Here is a 19802-nt window from a genome sequence, read left to right as displayed (position 1 = left end):
ACTCTTTATGAGTACTGGGAATGCTTCAGGAATCTCCTAGACTCATGCCCCCACCACAAGATTGACTAGTTAGTGTTGATTAGCTACTTCACACAAGGCATGAAACCTCAGGATAAGACTACATTAGATGCTGTAAGTAATGGTTCTCTGAAGAAATACAAGACGGTGACAGAAGTTTGGCAACTGATCACCGATCTAGCTAAATCCACCCGGAATGTCAGGCACAGGAACAACCATCCCAAGGCGATTGCGGAGGTTTTTTCTAGTAGTGAGACTGCTACTCTCACACAGACTCTGGGAGAGATGACCAACATACTGAAGTAGCTACAGCTGAATCAACAACAACCTCAGCCTCTCCCATAACAATAGTGCCAACAGTTGGTTCCTCAAAGGGTGTGCGAAATATGTGCCTGTTATACTCATTACACTGATTAGTGTCCGTAGCTCCAACAAGAAGATAACACCTTGGCAATTACTCATAATTTCTATGACCGCCCAAATCAAGGATACTATCAACAAGGCGGCAATTATAACTAAGGTGGAAGCTACAATCAAGGTTGGCAAGATAACTCCAACCAGGGGTGGAGAGATAATTTAAACCAAGGATGGAGGGACAACTACAATAGAGGAGGCATAGACAACAGTGGGAATCGGAGGTGGAACAACAACAACAACAGACAGCAGAACCCTCTTTACCAATAGCCACTACAATAATATAGACTATTTTTAAGGATTATTATGTGTCAAAAAAAATTAAAATTCATCAAAAAAATAAATTTTGACACTATTTTAACTATAAAAATATGTTAATAAAAGTTTTGTCAAAAATATTATTTTTAACATATAAGTAATTGTAAAAAAAGTTTAAATCTTATTTTGATCAATATTGGCCATCAAAAATAATTTATTAGAAAAAATTTGAGAATATATTTTTTGTGATACTTATTAACCATCAAAAATAGTATTTATTTTGACATTTATTGACCATAAAAAATTCTCAACAAAAAGTTTTAACAGAATGAGATGAAATCTTGAAACTGAAGAATAAACTGAGATTTTGAAGATGAAGAATGAGTAGTATGATCCCAAACTGAGAGCAGTGTGATGCCAAAATTAATGGAACTCAACGAAAAAAAGGAATAATAGAGTATGTTGAAAACAAATGAGTGTCAAAATTGAGGAATAATTTTCTACAATCAAATTATAAATAAAAAAAACATAGAAAATTTGACATTTGTGATATTTGTCAAAAATATATATTAATTTTTACACTTAACTATGGTTGTTAAAAAAAATCATGTTAAAATATCTCTCTTTTCTTGTACTGAGCAAAACCAAAACCAGCCTTACAGAGCACCTCACCAAAGGCAGTCCCAAGTGCCTCAGAACAACCAACAGCAGGCCCCTCAAATTACTTACCCCCTTTCCTCTATCAATGATGAGATGCTTCACTCTATTGTACAAGGACAGAAAGACCTTCAGAATACACTTACCTCTAGCATCACTGGTCTTACCTCCACTTTACAGGCTCTCATCTCCCGGCTGGAACCACCTTCTACCCCCAACAATCAACCTTCATGCTCCAGTGCACTGCCTTCTCAAAGGTGGAATCAATGCATTACTTTGAGGTCTGGTACCACACTGAAAGAGAGGAGTCAGGAGGAGCCAAGCTCAAAGGAAGATACCTAAGCTGAAGACATTGTTGAGGTGGAGGATGTTGAAGAAGAGGAGGAAGTACAAGACATGGTTGAAGAAGAAGCAGCTCAACCAGGGAATGGAACACCAAAAGAAGCTGAAGTCACAAGTGAAGCCATTCCCATTCCATTTCCACACCTTGCTAGGAAGTCCAGAAAGCAGATGGAGCTAGACCCCAAGATGGTAGAGATCTTCAAAAAGGTTGAGGTAACAATTCCCCTTTTTGATGCCATTTGCCAGGTACCTAAATATGCGAAGTTTCTAAAAGATTTATGCATGAATAAAGATAAAATACAGGATTTAGAAACTATTCCTCTAGGTAGCTCTATTTCTGCTTTAATGGGTGATATACCAGAAAAATGTAGTGATCCAGGTCCATGCATGGTTACTATTACTATAGAAGTTGTAAAATTTTCTGACTGCATGTGTGATCTAGGCGCGTGTGTTAGCATTATGCCATTATCTGTATATGATGCTCTGAGGCTCCCTGATAAACCAATATTTTATGATGTATTTTGTGCTTAGTTTGAGTGATTTATTCAATCCTTCACCCACTTATTCATGTTAATTGCATGGTTTTACTTTCCCTTCCCTATTATGTGATGTATGTGAAAAACATGTTTCCTATGCTTTTAAATTAATTATTTTAATTACCTTTATTTCCATTCGATGCCGTGATTAGTGTGTTGAGTAGTTTCAGATCTTTTAAGGCAGGAATGACTCAAAGGATGGAAAGGAAACATACAAAAATGGAAGGAAAGCACAAAACGGAGTCCTTGAAGAAACTGGCATCCACGCGATCGCAAGGACGACGCGATCACGTGCCAAGCGTGAATCAGCAGCGACGCGGCCGCATGAATGACGCGACCACGCGCCTTAAGCAGAACACATATGACGCGGCCGCATGACTGACGCGACCGCGTGGCAAGGAAAAGCTCCGAATGACGCGACCGCGTGACCCACGCGGATGCGTGACCCACGCAGACGCGTGACCCACGCAGACGCGTGACCCACGCAGACGCGTGACAGAGGGTACGCACCAAAAATTGCAGAAAACGCTCATAGCGAATTCTGAAGCCCTTTTTGGCCCAAATCCAAGTCCAGAAGGCATAGACCAGATGTTATGAAGTGAAGGAATGCATCCATTCAAGGAGAGCTCGCCAATTTAGTTACTTTCCATGATTGAGATTAGCTTGGAGAGAGGTTCTCTTCTCTCTCTCTTAGGATTAGGATTTAGGACTTCTCCTAGTTTTAGGAGTAACTCTCGATCCAGGTTTAATGTTCCTTTACTTTAGTTGATTATTTACTTTTGCAATTTGATTTATGAATTCTTTCATGTTCCAGATTATTTGAACTAATGTTATTTGAGGTATTCCTGTTTAATATTGCTTTCTCTCATTTATGCTATTATTGCTTTTACTCTGAAGACATCTTTATTCCTGTAGATTTACTTTTCCCGTTTTGGTTTTGGTTAAGAAATCAGTAACTCAGGAGTTATCCAATTCAACAGCATAATTGATAATTGTTATCTTGCCAATTGAATTGAACTTCAATAATCCCAATCTTTTCTTAGGAAATAAATAGGATTCAAAGATCAAACCAATTTGTCCCTTGACCTTCCCTTGCTTTAGCAAAGGTTAACTAAGAGGAATTAAGATTCAGCTTTCGTTACTATTGCTAAGGATAACTAATTTGGACTTCCAATTTCTCATACCTTGCCAAAAGTTTGCTTTACAATTATTTATTCATTTTAATTGCTATTTAATGTACTCACCATTAAATTACTTGTTCCTCATTCTTGAAACCCCAATTTGCAATCTCCATAGCCAATAATAAGAACATACTTCCTTACAGTTCCTTGAGAAGATGACCCGAGGTTAAATACTCGGTTATCAATTATAAGGGGTTTGTTACTTGTGACAACCAAACGTTTGCACGAAAGGGATTTCTGTCGGTTTAGAGACTATATCTACAACGCGACTGTTTTTATGACATTCTTTACTGGAAAAAATCCCCAACGTCACTCCCTCCCTTAAAAAGGTCGGCATCACGTTTTGTTTTGTCAGATAAAAGCATAATCTCGGTGGTTGGAATTGCTAAGGACGTGCTAGTGAGCATTAAGGGGCTCACATTTTCTATTGACTTCTATATTTTAGAGATGCCCCCTGATAACTCAGGCAGACCATCGTCCATCCTGCTTGGAAGGCCATTTCTGAAGACTTCAAAGTTCAAGTTGGATTCATTCTCAGGAACTTACTCCTTTGAGATAGTTGGATGAGCTGTGAACTTCAACTTGGATGAAGCTATGAAGCATCCTCCGGAAGATCATTCCATCTTCCAGTGCGACATCATATATAAAACTCTAGCTGCAGTTCGCCAAGAAGAGGTAGAAGAGATGCACATGGAGCAGGGTGCAAGTGTGGGGACACCCCCTGAACAAGATGAAAACACCTTGCCGCCATCACTAGCTCCAGAAGATCAAGTACCTAGCCATGAGCAGAAAATAGAGTTAAAGCCCCTTCCACCCCACCTCAAGTATGCTTACCTTGAGGATCATCAGAAGCTCCCAGTTATCATTGCAAGGGAACTCACTTCCCAACAAGAGGAGCAGCTGCTGAGTGTGCTGAGAAGACACAAGAAAACAATTGGGTGGAGTTTGGCGGATACAGTAGGCATCAGCCCTCAAGTTTGTGAGCACAGAATATTTTTAGAAGAGGGAGCAAGGCCTGTCTGTCAACCTCAAAGGCGGCTGGTGCACGAAATTACAATCACACTTTTGCAACTCCGCACAACTAACCAGCAAGTGCACTGGGTCGTCCAAGTAATACCTTACGTGAGTAAGGGTCGATCCCACGGAGATTGTTGGCTTGAAGCAAGCTATGGTTATCTTGTAACTCTTAGTCAGGATATCAATAATTCTCAGATTTAATTGTAAAAAGTAGAAGAACATGAAATAAATACTTGTTATGCAGTAATGGAGAATAGGTTGAGGTTTTGGAGATGCTCTGTCCCCTGAATCTCTGGTTTCCTACTATCTTCTTCTTCACACACGCAAGGCTCCTTCCATGGCAAGCTTTATGTTGGGCATCACCGTTGTCAATGGCTACTTCCCGTCTTCTCAGTGAAAATATTCCAAATGCACTGTCACCGCACGGCTAATCATCTGTCGGTTCTCGATCATGTTGGAATAGGATCCATTGATCCTTTTGCGTCTGTCACACGCCCAACACTCGCGAGTTTGAAGCTCGTCACAGTCATCCCTTCCCAGATCCTACTCGGAATACCACAGACAAGGTTTAGACTTTCCAGACCTCAGGAATGGCCACCAATAATTCTAGACTATACCATGAAGGTTCTAATCTTAGATCAGAAACCCAAGAGATACACATTCAAGCTTGATTGCATGTAGAACGGAAGTGGTTTTCAGGCACGCGTTCATAGGTGAGAATGATGATGAGTGTCACGGATCATCACATTCATCAGGTTGAAGTGCGAATGAATATCTTAGAATAGAAGCAAGCGTGATGGAATGGAAAACAGTAGTAATTGCATTAATTCATAGAAACACAGCAGAGCTCCTCACCCCCAACAATGGGGTTCAGAGACTCATGTCGTAGAAGATACAATATGAAACGTGTAGAGTGTCATGAGGTGTGTAAATACAATAGTAAAAGGTCCTATTTATAGAGAACTAGTAGCCTAGGGTTTACAGAAATAAGTAAATGATGCAGAAATCCACTTTCGGGCCCACTTGGTGTGTGCTTGGGCTGAGCATTGAAGCTTTCACGTGTAGAGGCTTCTCTTGGAGTTAAACGCCAGCTTTTGCCAAAATTTTTATGTTGAATTGGAACGCCGGTTTGGGCCATCAAATCTCGAGCAAAGCATGGACTATTATATATTGCTGGAAAGCCCAGGATGTCTACTTTTTGACGCAATTGAGAGCGCACCAATTGGGCTTCTATAGCTCCAGAAAATCCGCTTCGAGTGCAGGGAGGTTAGAATCCAACAGCATATGCAGTCCTTTTTCAGCCTCTGAATCAGATTTTTGCTCAGGTCCCTCAATTTCAGCCAGAAAATACCTGAAATAATAGAAAAATACACAAACTCATAGTAAAGTCAAAAAAAGTGAATTTTAATTAAAAACTAATAAAAATATAATAAAAACTAACTAAAACATACTAAAAACATACTAAAAACACTGCCAAAAAGCGTATAAATTATCCGCTCATCACAACACCAAACTTAAATTGTTGCTTGTCCCCAAGCAACTAAAAATCAAATAGGATAAAAAGAAGAGAATATACAATGAATTCCAAAAACATCTATGAAGATCAGTCTTAATTAGATGAGCGGGGCTATTAGCTTTTTACTTCTGAACAGTTTTGGCATCTCCCTTTTTTCTTTGAAGTTTAGAATGATTGGCATCTATAGGAACTTAGAATTCAGATAGTGTTATTGATTCTCCTAGTTCAGTATGTTGATTCTTGAACACAGCTACTTTATGAGTCTTGGCCGTGACCCAAAGCATTTTGTTTTCCAGTATTACCACCGGATACATAAATGCCACAGACACATAACTGGGTGAACCTTTTCAGATTATGACTCAGCTTTGCTAGAGTCCCCAATTAGAGGTGTCCAGAGCTCTTAAGCACACTCTTTTTGCTTTGGACCACGACTTTAACTGCTCAGTCTCAAGTTTTCACTTGACACCTTCACGCCACAAGACATGGTTAGGGACAGCTTGGTATAGCCGCTTAGGCCAGGATTTTATTCCTGTGAGCCCTCCTATCCACTGATGCTCAAAGCCTTGGATCCTTTTTATTTTACCCTTGCCTTTTGGTTTAAAGGGCTATTGGCTTTTTCTGCTTGCTTTTTCTTTTTCTTCTTTTTTTTTCTTCTCTTTTTTTCGCATATATCTTTTTTCTGCAAGCTTTTCACTGCTTTTTCTTGCTTCAAGAATCATTTTTATGATTTTTCAGATTATCAATAACATTTCTCCTTTTCCTTTATTCTTTTAAGAGCCAACAATTTTAACATTCATAAAAACAAATTCAAAAATATGCACTGTTCAAGCATTCATTCAGAAAGACAAAAAGTATTGCCACCACATCAAAATAATTAATCTGTTTTAAAATTTAAAATTCATGTACTTCTTTTTTCTTTTGCAATTAAAAACATTTTTTATTTAAGAAAGGTGATGGATTCATAGGACATTCATAGCTTTAAGACATAAACTTTAAATTTTATTAATCATGGAATGACAATAAGACTCAAAAATAAATATAAGAGCAAACCAATAATAATTAAAAATAGAAAAATAAATGACTCTTAAAATAGATTCCTATTAATAGAGGTTATCACAGAGTTAGGACTCAACAACCTTGATTTTGAGCAATGGATGCTCCTTCAATCTATGGGGTGTTTGGTTCTTCAAGGGAGAGCTTCTGACCCTTCAGCCCCTGTAGCTCACGCCCCTGCTTCTCCTGTTCCTTTAGCAGCTTGCAGAGCATGCAGTTTTGATTCTGCTGTTCTTCCTTAAGTTGTTCCATAGCTTCTTGCAGCTTGGTAACACATGCTTCTAGGCGGGTCCAGTAGTCAATTTCAGGGATTTCTGGGAGGAACTCCTGCGCCCTCCTTTTGATGGAGTTGTCTTGCACCTGTCCTTCCATTGACTTCTTGGTGATTGGGTGTTCGATTGGGATGAATTCATCTACTCCCATCCTTACCCCAGCATCTTTACATAGCAGAGAAATTAAGCTTGGGTAAGCCAGTTTAGCTTCAGTGGAGTTCTTGTTTGCAATTGTGTAAATCTCACAAGAAATCAAATGATGAATCTCCACTTCTTTTCCCAGCATAATACAATGAATCATCATTGCTCTTTTGACAGTGACCTCAGAGCGGTTGCTAGTGGGCAATATAGAACGCCCAATGAAGTCCAACCAGCCTCTTGCGACTGGTTTGAGATCTCTCCTCTTGAGTTGGTTTGGGACACCTTTTGAATTGGTTATCCACTTAGTTCCAGGGAGGCATATGTCCTCTAGAACTTGATCCAACCCCTTATCTACTCTCACCATTCTCCTATTAAAGGATTCTGGATCATCTTGTAGTTGAGGCAGTTTGAAGACCTCTCTTATTTTGTCCAGATGGAAGTAAATAAGCTTCCCTCTGACCATAGTTCGGTAGGTGTGAAAGGTGGTTCCAGTTATTCTCTGCTTATCTTTTAGCCACAGATTTGAGTAGAATTCCTGAACCATGTTTCTTCCAACCTTTGCTCTTGGATCTCCGAATATTCATCTTCTTTCAGATTGAATTTAACTTCCGGGATTACTGACCTCAGACCCATTATTTTGTGGTAATGGTCTGCATGTTCTTTGGTTAAGAACCTCTCTTGATTCCAAAGACTCTTTGGAGTATTCTCTTTCTTGCCTCTTGAATTGGTTTGTTTTCCCTTAGGTGCCATGATCTTGATGAGTCTTAGCTCAGTGATCGCGGAAAAACACACCAAACTTAAAGGTTTGCTTGCCCTCAAGCAAAAGAAAGGAAAGGGGAGAGAGAGGAGGAGAAGCAAAATCAAATGGTAGAGAGGAGGGGATGGCCGAATGTGTATTTATAAGAGGAGGGGAGGGATTTCAAAAATTTTGAAAGAGATATGACATAGAGATATGATTGGTGGAAGAAAATAAAATCATGATATGAAAAAGATGAGATTTTTAATTGAAAAAGATATAAAGAGGTTAAATCTGAAAATTTTTGTTATGCATCTAAGAAATAAGAGATATGATTAGTTTGAAAATATTTGGAAAGAAATTGAAAAGATACTTGAGTTTTTTGAAGAAGATTTGGGAAGGATTTGAAAGTAATTTGAAAAGAGATTTAGAAAAGTGTTGAATTTTTGAAATTTGAGGATGAATGATGCAAGTTTGAAACATGTCTATGCAGAAAATTATGAGTCAAAACATGAAAATTTGAAAAATTTTGAAGTGGAAAACAAAATCTCCTCCCCCTGCCTTTCTGGCGTTAAACGCCCAGAATGGTATCCATTCTGGCATTTAACGCCCATATGTTGGCCATTGTTGGCGTGGCTGGCGTTAAACGCCAGAAATTCTTTGTTACTGGGCGTTTTTCTGAACGCCCAGGTGATGCCAGGGCATTTTGGCCAGTTTCACTGACCTTTTCTTTACTGTTTTTAGGGTAGTTTCATGCATTTCCTTAGGAAATAAGCTAGTTTTGGGTAGATATTCACTTACATCTTGATTCAAGCATACATTGTGCACTTTACATGATTTCATGAGGATTTTGCATGAATTTAAGGACAAATTGGATGTTGCATTTCCCATGACTTGGACTAGAACTTTGATGCACTTTATTGCTTGATTTCAGGACAAAGGAAGCAAAGAAGAACCACATTAGTGGCTACGTTAGTTACACTAACGTTAACACTAACGTGGAATGGGAGTAACTTGCAAAGTTAATGAGAAAAGTGATTGCCAATAACGCTCTCGAAGGCATCATTGGAGCCAACGTTAGTGACACTTAACATTATCACTAACGTTGGACCAAGCTCATGAGTGGCCACGTTAGTCACCACGTTAACTTAGTTAACGTGGCCTCTAACGTTAAGAAGAAAGGGGGGAAGCCAACGTTAGTGATATTCAACATTATCACTAACGTTGGCCAAGTCACACTAAGCCACGTTAACTCCCACGTTAACCTAGTTAACGTGGAAGCTAACGTGAGGAAACAAGGTGGTCGACAACGTTAGTGACACTAAACATTGTCACTAACGTTGGAAGGAACCCATACAAGCCCCAATGAGCCACGTTAACTCCCACGTTAACTTAGTTAACATGGAAGTTAACGTGAAGAAGAGAGGTGACGCCAACGTTAGTGACACCCAACATTGTCACTAACGTTGGAAGGAGCCTACACATGCCACCATGAGCCACGTTAACTCCCACGTTAACTTAGTTAACGTGGAAGCTAACGTGGATAAAGGAATGTTGAACTAACGTTAGTGACACTCAACATTGTCACTAACGTTGGAGATGGCTAGCATAGGCCACGTTAGAAGCCACGTTAACCTAGTTAACGTGGACTCTAACGTGGGAGCTAAGGGGCACATTAGAACGTTAGTGACAATGTTAAGTGTCACTAACGTTCTCAAAGGTTGGCAAGCCTACGTTAAAAGAGCCACGTTAACTATGTTAACGTGGACTCTAACGTAGGGAAGGGGGAGGCTTCTCAACGTTATTGGGAAAGTTGAGTCCCAATAACGTGCACGAAGGACAAAGAGGCAACGTTAGTGGCAACGTTTGTGCCACTAACGTTGAGGTTAACGTGGCTCTTTCTTGGGTAAGGAATGTTAGTGAAAAAGTTGAATGTCACTAACGTTCTCGAACCCATATTTTCACTGAACGTTAACACCACTAACGTCCTGAGCTAAAGTCTCTGCCCACTTCACAATTTCTCTCTGCAAGTAAAGCCAAGCCCAATGAAGAAGATAACTGCTTCAAACTCAAGATCCAAAAGCCCAGACCCAAGACTTGAAGAACCAACTAGAAGAGTAGAAGAGTAGTATATATAGGAGTAACTTTGAATTATTTTGGGAGTTGGAAAATATAGGGAGCCTCTGGGCATAGAATTACTCTCTGTATTTACTTTCTCTGCACTTCTAGTTTCATTATGTATTCTCCATCTTTTTTTTCATTTTCCAGAGCTATGAACAACTAAACCCCTTTCATTGGGTTAGGGAGCTCTGTTGTAATTTGATGGATCAATACTAGTTTTCATTATTCTTCTTCTATCTTTTCTCTTGATTTTACTTGAAAGCTTTCGATCTTCATCCAATTGGGTAGTTATCTTGGAAAAGAAGCTATTCATACTTGGATCTCTTCTGAGCCTTGAAAGAGGAATGAAGAGATCAAGCTATAAATGCTTTCTCATGCTGGACCAAATTGGGTTTGGATGGATATGTGACTATAATCCTCTCAACACTTGATTTGGGAAATGCATGTGGTATAATCAGTGACCATACTTCATCTCTTCTCATGAGCAATTGACCAAGAAATTGGCTATTAATCAAGATTTGAGAGATTGAATTACAAAAAATTGTAATTCAATCACTTAAGATTGCCAAGGAGATCAATGAGTGCATTGATTGAGGAAGAGATGAAAATGAAATTGATCCGGAAAATGCAACATCTCCTGAGCCCAATGAACTCCCCATTTCTGATCTTACCCATTCTCTTTATTTTCTGTCACTTACTTTTATGAGCAATTCCCCGATTCCCATTTACAATTCTACAATTTACTTCAGTCATTTACTTTCAGTTCTTTAATTTTAGCATTTACTTTTTCTGTCATTTACCTTCCCGCCGTTTTATTTTCTGCAATTCTAAACTCAAATCCTGGATTCGCTCAACTAGAACATTCCTCTAATTAAAGTTGCTTGATCAATCAATCCTTGTGGGATTCGACCTCACTCTATTGTGAGTTTTTACTTGACGACAAATTCGGTACACTTGCCGAAGGAAATTTGTTGCGAGATAAGTTTTCCGTGCATCACCAGGATGCTGCAATTCTGGCGTTAAACGCCCAGAATGGTACCCATTCTGGCGTTTAACGCCCAAAATGCTCCTTACTGGCATTTTCTTGCCAGTGAGCTCCTTTTCTCTGCTTTTTGCGCTGAATCCTTCTGTAACTCTGTGAATTCCTTCAATTTTGATGATTAATCTTCAAAGAAAATTTATTTCAGCTTTTGCAAGTATTACTTAAGACAAATAACTTGCTAATGGCTGGGTTGCCTCCTAGCAAGCGCTTCTTTATTGTCTTTAGCTGGACCTTGACTGAGCTTTATTCAGGCCTCAGTTTTGAGCATTCTTGCTCAAAATTGCTTTCAAGATAATGTTTGATTCTCTGTCCATTAACAATGAACTTTTTATCAGAGTCAAAATCCTGAAGCTCAACATATCCATATGGTGACACACCTGTAATCACATATAGTCCCCTCCACAGGGATTTTAATTTCCCAGGGAATAGTCTGAGCCTAGAGTTAAACAATAGTACCTTCTGTCCTGGTTCAAAGACTCTAGATGACAGTTTCTTGTCATGCCACCTTTTTAATTTCTCCTTATAAATTTTTGCATTTTCAAAAGCATTGAGTCTAAATTCCTCTAGCTCATTCAGCTGGAGCAGTCTTTTCTCTCTAGCTAACTTAGCATCTAGGTTTAGGAATCTGGTTGCCCAGTAGGCTTTATGTTCCAGTTCCATGGGCAGATGATAGGTCTTGCCATATACCAGCTGGTATGGAGAGGTTCCTATAGGAGTCTTGAATGCTGTTCTGTATGCCCACAGAGCATCATCCAAGCTTTTTGTCCAATCCTTTCTATGGGCAATTACAGTCCATTCTAGGATTTTCTTTAGTTCTCTGTTAGAGACTTCAGCCTGCCCATTTATCTGTGGATGATACAGAGTTGCCACTTTGTGGCTAATTCCATATCTGACCATAACAGAGTAAAGCTGTTTATTGCAAAAATGAGTGCCCCCATCACTGATTAGTCCTCTGGGAACACCAAATCTACTGAAAATATGTTTCTGGAGAAACTTCATCACAGTCTTAGTATCATTAGTGGGTGTGGCAATTGCTTCTACCCATTTAGATACGTAGTCTACTGCCACCAGAATGTAAGTGTTTGAGTATGATGGTGGGAAAGGACCCATGAAGTCAATACCCCATACATCAAACAACTCAATCTCTAAGATCCCTTGTTGAGGCATGGCGTAACCATGAGGCAAGTTACCAGCTCTTTGGCAACTGTCATAGTTACGCACAAACTCTCGGGCATCTTTATAGATAGTAGGCCAGTAGAAGCCACATTGGAGGACCTTAGTGGATGTTCGCTCACCTCCGAAATTTCCTCCATACTGTGATCCATGGTAATGCCATAGGATCTTCTGTGCATCCTCTCTAGGTACGCATCTGTGGATCATTCCGTCTGCACATCTCTTAAAGAGGTATGGCTCATCCCATAGGTAGTACTTTGCATCAGAAATTAGTTTTTTTCTTTGTACCCTGCTGTACTCATTGGGTATGAACCTCACAGCTTTATAATTTGCAATGTCCGCAAACCATGCTACCTCTTGAATGGCAAAGAGTTGCTCATCCGGAAAGGTCTCAGAGATCTCAGTAGGAGGAAGGGACGCCCCTGCTACTGGTTCTATTCGGGACAAGTGATCAGCTACCTGGTTCTCTGTCCCTTTTCTGTCTCTTATTTCTATATCAAACTCTTGCAGAAGAAACACCCATCTTATGAGCCTGGGTTTTGAATCCTGCTTTGTGAGTAGGTATTTAAGAGCAGCATGGTCAGTATACACAATCACTTTTGAACCTACTAAATAGGATCTAAACTTGTCAATGGCATAAACCACTGCAAGTAACTCTTTTTTTGTGGTTGTGTAATTCTTCTGTGCATCATTTAAAACACGGCTAGCATAGTAAATGACGTGCAGAAGCTTGTTATGCCTCTGTCCCAACACTGCACCAATGGCATGGTCACTGGTATCACATATTAGTTCGAATGGTAATGTCCAGTCTGGTGCAGAGATGACTGGTGCTGTTACCAGCTTAGCTTTCAGGGTTTCAAACGCCTGTAGACACTCTGTATCAAACACAAATGGCGTGTCAGCAGCTAGCAGATTGCTCAGAGGTTTTGCAATTTTTGAAAAATCCTTTATAAACCTCCTGTTGAATGCTGCATGTCCCAGAAAGCTTCTGATTGCCTTTACATTGGCAAGTGGTGGTAATTTTTCAATTACCTCCAATTTAGCTTGATCCACTTCTATTCCCTTGTTTGAAATTTTATACCCAAGGACAATTCCCTCAGTCACCATAAAGTGACATTTTTCCTAGTTTAAAACTTGGTTGGTCTCTTGGCATCTTTTCAGAACAAGTGCTAAATGGTCAAGATAGGAGCTGAATAAGTCTCCAAATACTGAAAAGTCATCCATGAAGACTTCCAAAAATTTCTCTACCATATCAGAGAAGATAGAGAGCATGCACCTCTGAAAGGTTGCAGGTGCATTGCAAAGACCAAAAGGCATCCTTCTGTAAGCAAATACGCCAGAGGGACATGTGAATGCTGTTTTCTCTTGGTCCTGAGGATCTACTGCAATTTGGTTATAGCCTGAATAGCCATCCAAAAAACAGTAATAGTCATGACCTGCTAGTCTTTCTAGCATCTGGTCTATGAATGGTAAAGGAAAATGATCCTTTCTGGTGACTGTATTGAGCCTTCTGTAGTCAATACACATACGCCACCCTGTAACTGTTCTTGTAGGAACCAGTTCATTCTTTTCATTGTGAACCACTATCATGCCTCCCTTTTTGGGTACAACTTAGACAGGCTTACCCAGGGGCTATCAAAAATAGGATAAATAATCCCAGCCTCTAGTAACTTAGTGACCTCTTTCTGCACCACCTCCTTCATGGCTGGATTTAGCCGCCTCTGTGGTTGAACCACTGGCTTAGCATCATCCTCCAATAGGATCTTGTGCATGTATCTTGCTAGGCTAATGCCCTTAAGATCACTTATGGACCACCCAAGAGCTGTCTTGTGTGTCCTTAGCACTTGAATTAGTGCTTTCTCTTCCTGTGGATTTAAAGCAGAGCTTATGATCACTGGAAAAGTGACACCTTCTCCCAGAAATGCATATTTAAGGGATGGTGGTAGTGGTTTGAGCTCAGGTTTAGGAGGCTTAGCCTCTTCCTGAGGAATTTTCAGAGGTTCTTTTATTTCTTCTGATTTCTCCAGACCAAGCTGAACATCTTTAAAGATGTCCTCTAGCTCTGATTCAAGACTTTCAGCCATATTGATCTCTTCCACCAAAGAGTCAATAATATTAGTGCTTATGCAGTCATCTAATGTGTTTGGATGCTGCATAGCTTTGACAGCATTTAACTTGAACTCATCCTCGTTGACTCTCAGGGTCACTTCCCCCTTTTGTACATCAATAAGAGTTCGTCCAGTTGCTAGGAAAGGTCTTCCTAAAATGAGAGTTGCACTCTTGTGCTCCTCCATTTCCAGCACTACAAAGTCAGTGGAAAAGGCAAATGGCCCAACCTTGACAATCATGTTCTCAATTATGCCTGATGGATATTTAATGGAGCCATCAACAAGTTGAAGACATATCCGGGTTGGTTTGACTTCTTCAGTCAAGCCAAGCTTTCTGATAATGGATGCAGGTATTAGGTTGATACTTGCTCCAAGGTCACATAGAGCTGTCTTGGTGCAAGCACCCTCTAATGTGCATGGTATCATAAAGCTTCCTGGATCTTGAAGCTTCTCTGGTAAGCTTTTCAGAATGACTGCACTGCATTCTTCAGTGAGAAACACCTTTTCAGTTTCTCTCCAATCCTTCTTATGACTTAAGATCTCTTTCATGAACTTAGCATAAGAGGGTATTTGCTCAAGTGCCTCTGCAAATGGAATCTTTATCTCAAGAGTCCTGAGATAGTCTGTAAAGCGAGCAAATTGTTTATCCTGCTCCGCTTGGCGGAGTTTCTGAGGATAAGGCATCTTGGCTCTATATTCTTCAACCTTAGCTGCTGCAGGTTTATTCCCTACAGAGGTGGTTGGAGAAGCCTTCTTAGAGGGGTTACTATCAGCACTTGCAGGTGTCTGATCTCTCATTGGCGTTTGAACGCCAGGATTGGGTGCTGGATGGGCGTTTAACGCCAGCTTCCCACCCTTTTCTGGCGTTTGAACGCCAGAACTAGGCAGGGAATGGGCGTTTAACGCCAACTTTTCTCCCTTTTCTGGCGTTTGAACGCCAGAAGTGGGCATCCACTGGGCGTTTAACGCCAATCTTTCACCCTTTTCTGGTGTTTGAATTCCAGAATTATTCCTCTCTGGGCTCTTACTGTCCTTAGAGGGATTTTGGGTAGTGGTTTGGTCATCCTCTGTCAGTTGTTCCTTTCTTGGCTTTCTGCTACTTTGAGCTGATTTATTCAATGTCTTCCCGCTCCTTAATTGGACAGCTTGGCATTCTTCTGTTATCTGTTTAGATAGCTGCTGTCTTGTCTGATTCAATTGTGCTTCCATATTCTTGTTAGCATTTTTAGTGTCTTGGAGCCTCTCTTTAAATTCTGCTAATTGTTTTGTCATAAGGAGTAATTTTTTATTAAGCTCAATAATCTGTTCTTGAGGATTAGGGTCAGTTGTTACTGCCCTAGCTTCTTCCTTTATGGAGGACTCACTGCTAGAGTACAAGTGTTGATTTCTAGCAACCGTATCTATAAGTTCTTGAGCCTCTTCAATTGTCTTTCTCATGTGTATAGATCCACCAGCTAAGTAGTCTAGAGACATTTGAGCTCTTTCTGTAAGCCCATAGTAGAAGATGTCTAACTGTACCCACTCTGAAAACATTTCAGAGGGGCATTTCCTTAGCATCCCTCTGTACCTCTCCCAGGCATTATAAAGGGATTCATTATCCTTTTTATGCTTGTTGTGGGTTGGTTATTTAACCACCTCTTAGCTTGAACTTTTACAGCAAATGGAAACAGTAATAATCTGTAGACATCCTGATCCACTTCTTTATCACGTACTGTGTCAGCAATTTGTAAGAACTGTGCCAGAAACTCAGTAGGTTCTTCCTGTGGAAGACTAAAATACTGGCAATTTTGCTGCACCATGATAATGAGCTGAGGATTTAGCTCAAAACTGCTTGCTTTGATGGGAGGTACACAGATGCTACTCCCATATACAGCTGTAATGGGGTTAGCATATGACCCCAGAGTCCTTCTGGACTGTTCATTTCCACTTATGTCCATGATGGAGAAAAGGAATTGATATGAATTGTAAATAAATTATATTTTTAATTAAAATTTTTTAATTAAAAGTAACCGAAAAAATAAAATAAAAGTTTTCAAAAATTAAGAAAAAAGTAAAAAAGATAAATAAATAATTTGAATGCTAAAAAGGCTAATTAATTTAAAAAGATTTGAAAACTTCTGGATATGATTTTCGAAAATTAGAAAAAGGTGGAATAAAAGCAAATTGAAAACTAAATTAATTAATTAATTAAAAAGATTTTGGAATTAGCAATCAAAAAGATATGATTGAAAATTATTTTGAAAAAGATATGATTGAGAAGATATGGTTGCAATTTAAAAAAAAGATATGATTGAAAAGATATGATTAAAGAAATTAAAAATATTTGATTTTTGAAAAAGATTTGAAAAGATCAATTTTTGAAATCAGAATTTTGACTTGACTAAAAAAAAGATATGATTTTGAAAATCTTTGACTAATTTAATGCAAAATTTCAAAATTTATGAGTAAAATAAGGAAAAGATATTTTTTTGATTTTTGAATTTTAATGAGGAAAGAGAAAAACAACAAAATGACACTAAACTTAGAAATTTTAGATCAAAACAAAGAGAACAAACAAGAAAACTTTGAATGTCAAGATGAACACCAAGAACACTTTGAAGATCAAGATGAACACCAAGAACAAATTTTTGAAAAATTTTTAAGTAAATAAAAGCACAAGGGACACCAAACTTAAAATTTTTAGAAAATCAAATACAATATTTTCGAAAATTTAAAGGAAAACACAAAGGAGACACAAAACTTAGAATTTTTAAAGATCAAGAAACAACTAAGAACATGCAAATTCGAAAAAAATTGAAAGAAAATAAAAGCATGTAATTGACACCAAACTTAAAATATAAAACTAAACTCAAATAAAAGACTCAAATTTAGTGACTCTAAACCAACAAAAATAATTTATTCCTAATCTAAGCAACAAGATAAACCGTCAGTTGTCCAAACTCGAACAATCCCCAGCAACGGCGCCAAAAACTTGGTGCACGAAATTACAATCACACTTTTGCAACTCCGCACAACTAACCAGCAAGTGCACTGGGTCGTCCAAGTAATACCTTACGTGAGTAAGGGTCGATCCCACAGAGATTGTCGGCTTGAAGCAAGCTATGGTTATCTTGTAACTCTTAGTCAGGATATCAATAATTCTCATATTTAATTGTAAAAAGTAGAAGAACATGAAATAAATACTTGTTATGCAGTAATGGAGAATAGGTTGAGGTTTTGGAGATGCTCTGTCCCCTAAATCTCTGCTTTCCTACTATCTTCATCTTCACACACGCAAGGCTCCTTCCATGGCAAGCTTTATGTTGGGCATCACCGTTGTCAATGGCTACTTCCCGCCCTCTCAGTGAAAATATTCCAAATGCGCTGTCACCGCACTGCTAATCATCTGTCGGTTCTCGATCATGTTAGAATAGGATCCATTGATCCTTTTGCGTCTGTCACACACCCAACACTCACGAGTTTGAAGCTCGTCACAGTCATCCCTTCCCAGATCCTACTCAGAATACCACAGACAAGGTTTAGACTTTCCGGACCTCAGGTATGGCCGCCAATAATTCTAGCCTATACCACGAAGGTTCTAATCTTAGATCAGAAACCCAAGAGATACACATTCAAGCTTGATTACATGTAGAACGGAAGTGGTTGTCAGGAACGCGTTCATAGGTGAGAATGATGATGAGTGTCACGGATCATCACATTCATCAGGTTGAAGTGCGAATGAATATCTTAGAATAGAAGCAAGCATGATGGAATGGAAAACACTAGTAATTGCATTAATTCATAGAAACACAGCAGAGCTCCTCACCCCCAACAATGGGGTTCAGAGACTCATGCCGTAGAAGATACAATATGAAACGTGTAGAGTGTCATGAGGTGTGTAAATACAATAGCAAAAGGTCCTATTTATAGAGAACTAGTAGCCTAGGGTTTACAGAAATAAGTAAATGATGCAGAAATACACTTCCGGGCCCACTTGGTGTGTGCTTAGGCTGAGCATTGAAGCTTTCACGTGTAGAGGCTTCTCTTGGAGTTAAACGCCAGCTTTTATGGTAGTTTGGGCATTTAACTCCAGCTTTTATGCCAGTTCTGGCGTTTTAACGCCAAAATTTTTATGCTGACTTGGAACACCGGTTTGGGCCATCAAATCTCGGGAAAAGTATGGACTATTATATATTACTGGAAAACTCAGGATGTCTACTTTCCAACGCAATTGAGAGTGCACCAATTGGGTATTTGTAGCTCCAGAAAATCCACTTCGAGTGCAAGGAGGTCAGAATCCAATAGCATCTGCAGTCCTTTTTCAGCCTCTGAATCAGATTTTTGCTCAGGTCCCTCAATTTCAACCAGAAAATACCTGAAATCATAGAAAAACACACAAACTCATAGTAAAGTCCAGAAAAGAAAATTTTAATTAAAAACTAATAAAAATATAATAAAAACTAACTAAAACATACTAAAAACATACTAAAAACACTGCCAAAAAGTGTATAAATTATCCGCTTATCAGCGGCTGAACCCCACCATCTTAGAAGTTGTCAAGAAGGAAGTGACCAGACTGCTTGAAGCTGATATCATCTACCCCATCTCAGACAGTGAATGGGTCAGTCTAGTACAAGTGGTGCCCAAAAAGTCTGGAGTCACAACAGTAAAGAATGAGCATGGAGAGCTCCTGACAACTAGAGTGCAGAACTCCTGGAGGGTGTGCATTGATTACAGGCGCCTCAACCAAGCTACTTGCAAGGATCATTATCCCCTGCCATTTATCAATCAGATGCTTGATCACCTGTCAGGTAAATCACACTACTGCTTTTTAAATGGTTATACAGGCTATTTTCAAATTCATATAGCTCCTGAAGATCAGGAGAAAACTACTTTTACATGTCACTTTGGAACGTATGCATACAAGAGGATTCCTTTTGGCTTATGTAATGCACCAGCTACTTTCCAAAGGTGCATGATGAGTATTTTCTCAGATCTTATTGAGAACTGTATGGAAGTTTTTATGGATGACTTTAGTGTGTATGGTGATTCATTTTGCCTTTGCTTGGATAGTTTAGCTAGAGTATTAGACAGGTGTGTTAGTTCAAACCTTGTTTTAAATTTTGAAAAATGTCATTTTATGGTAATACAAGGTATTGTTCTAGGACATGTTGTTTCTAATACTGGTATTTCTGTAGATCCAGCAAAGGTAGATGTGATTTCTAGTTTACCTTACCC

The sequence above is a fragment of the Arachis ipaensis genome, chromosome B1 (genome assembly GCF_059453495.1).
Source record: "Arachis ipaensis isolate K30076 ecotype BB chromosome B1, ASM5945349v1, whole genome shotgun sequence".
NCBI lineage: Eukaryota > Viridiplantae > Streptophyta > Magnoliopsida > Fabales > Fabaceae > Arachis > Arachis ipaensis.
Note: the sequence above shows the minus strand (reverse complement) of the source record.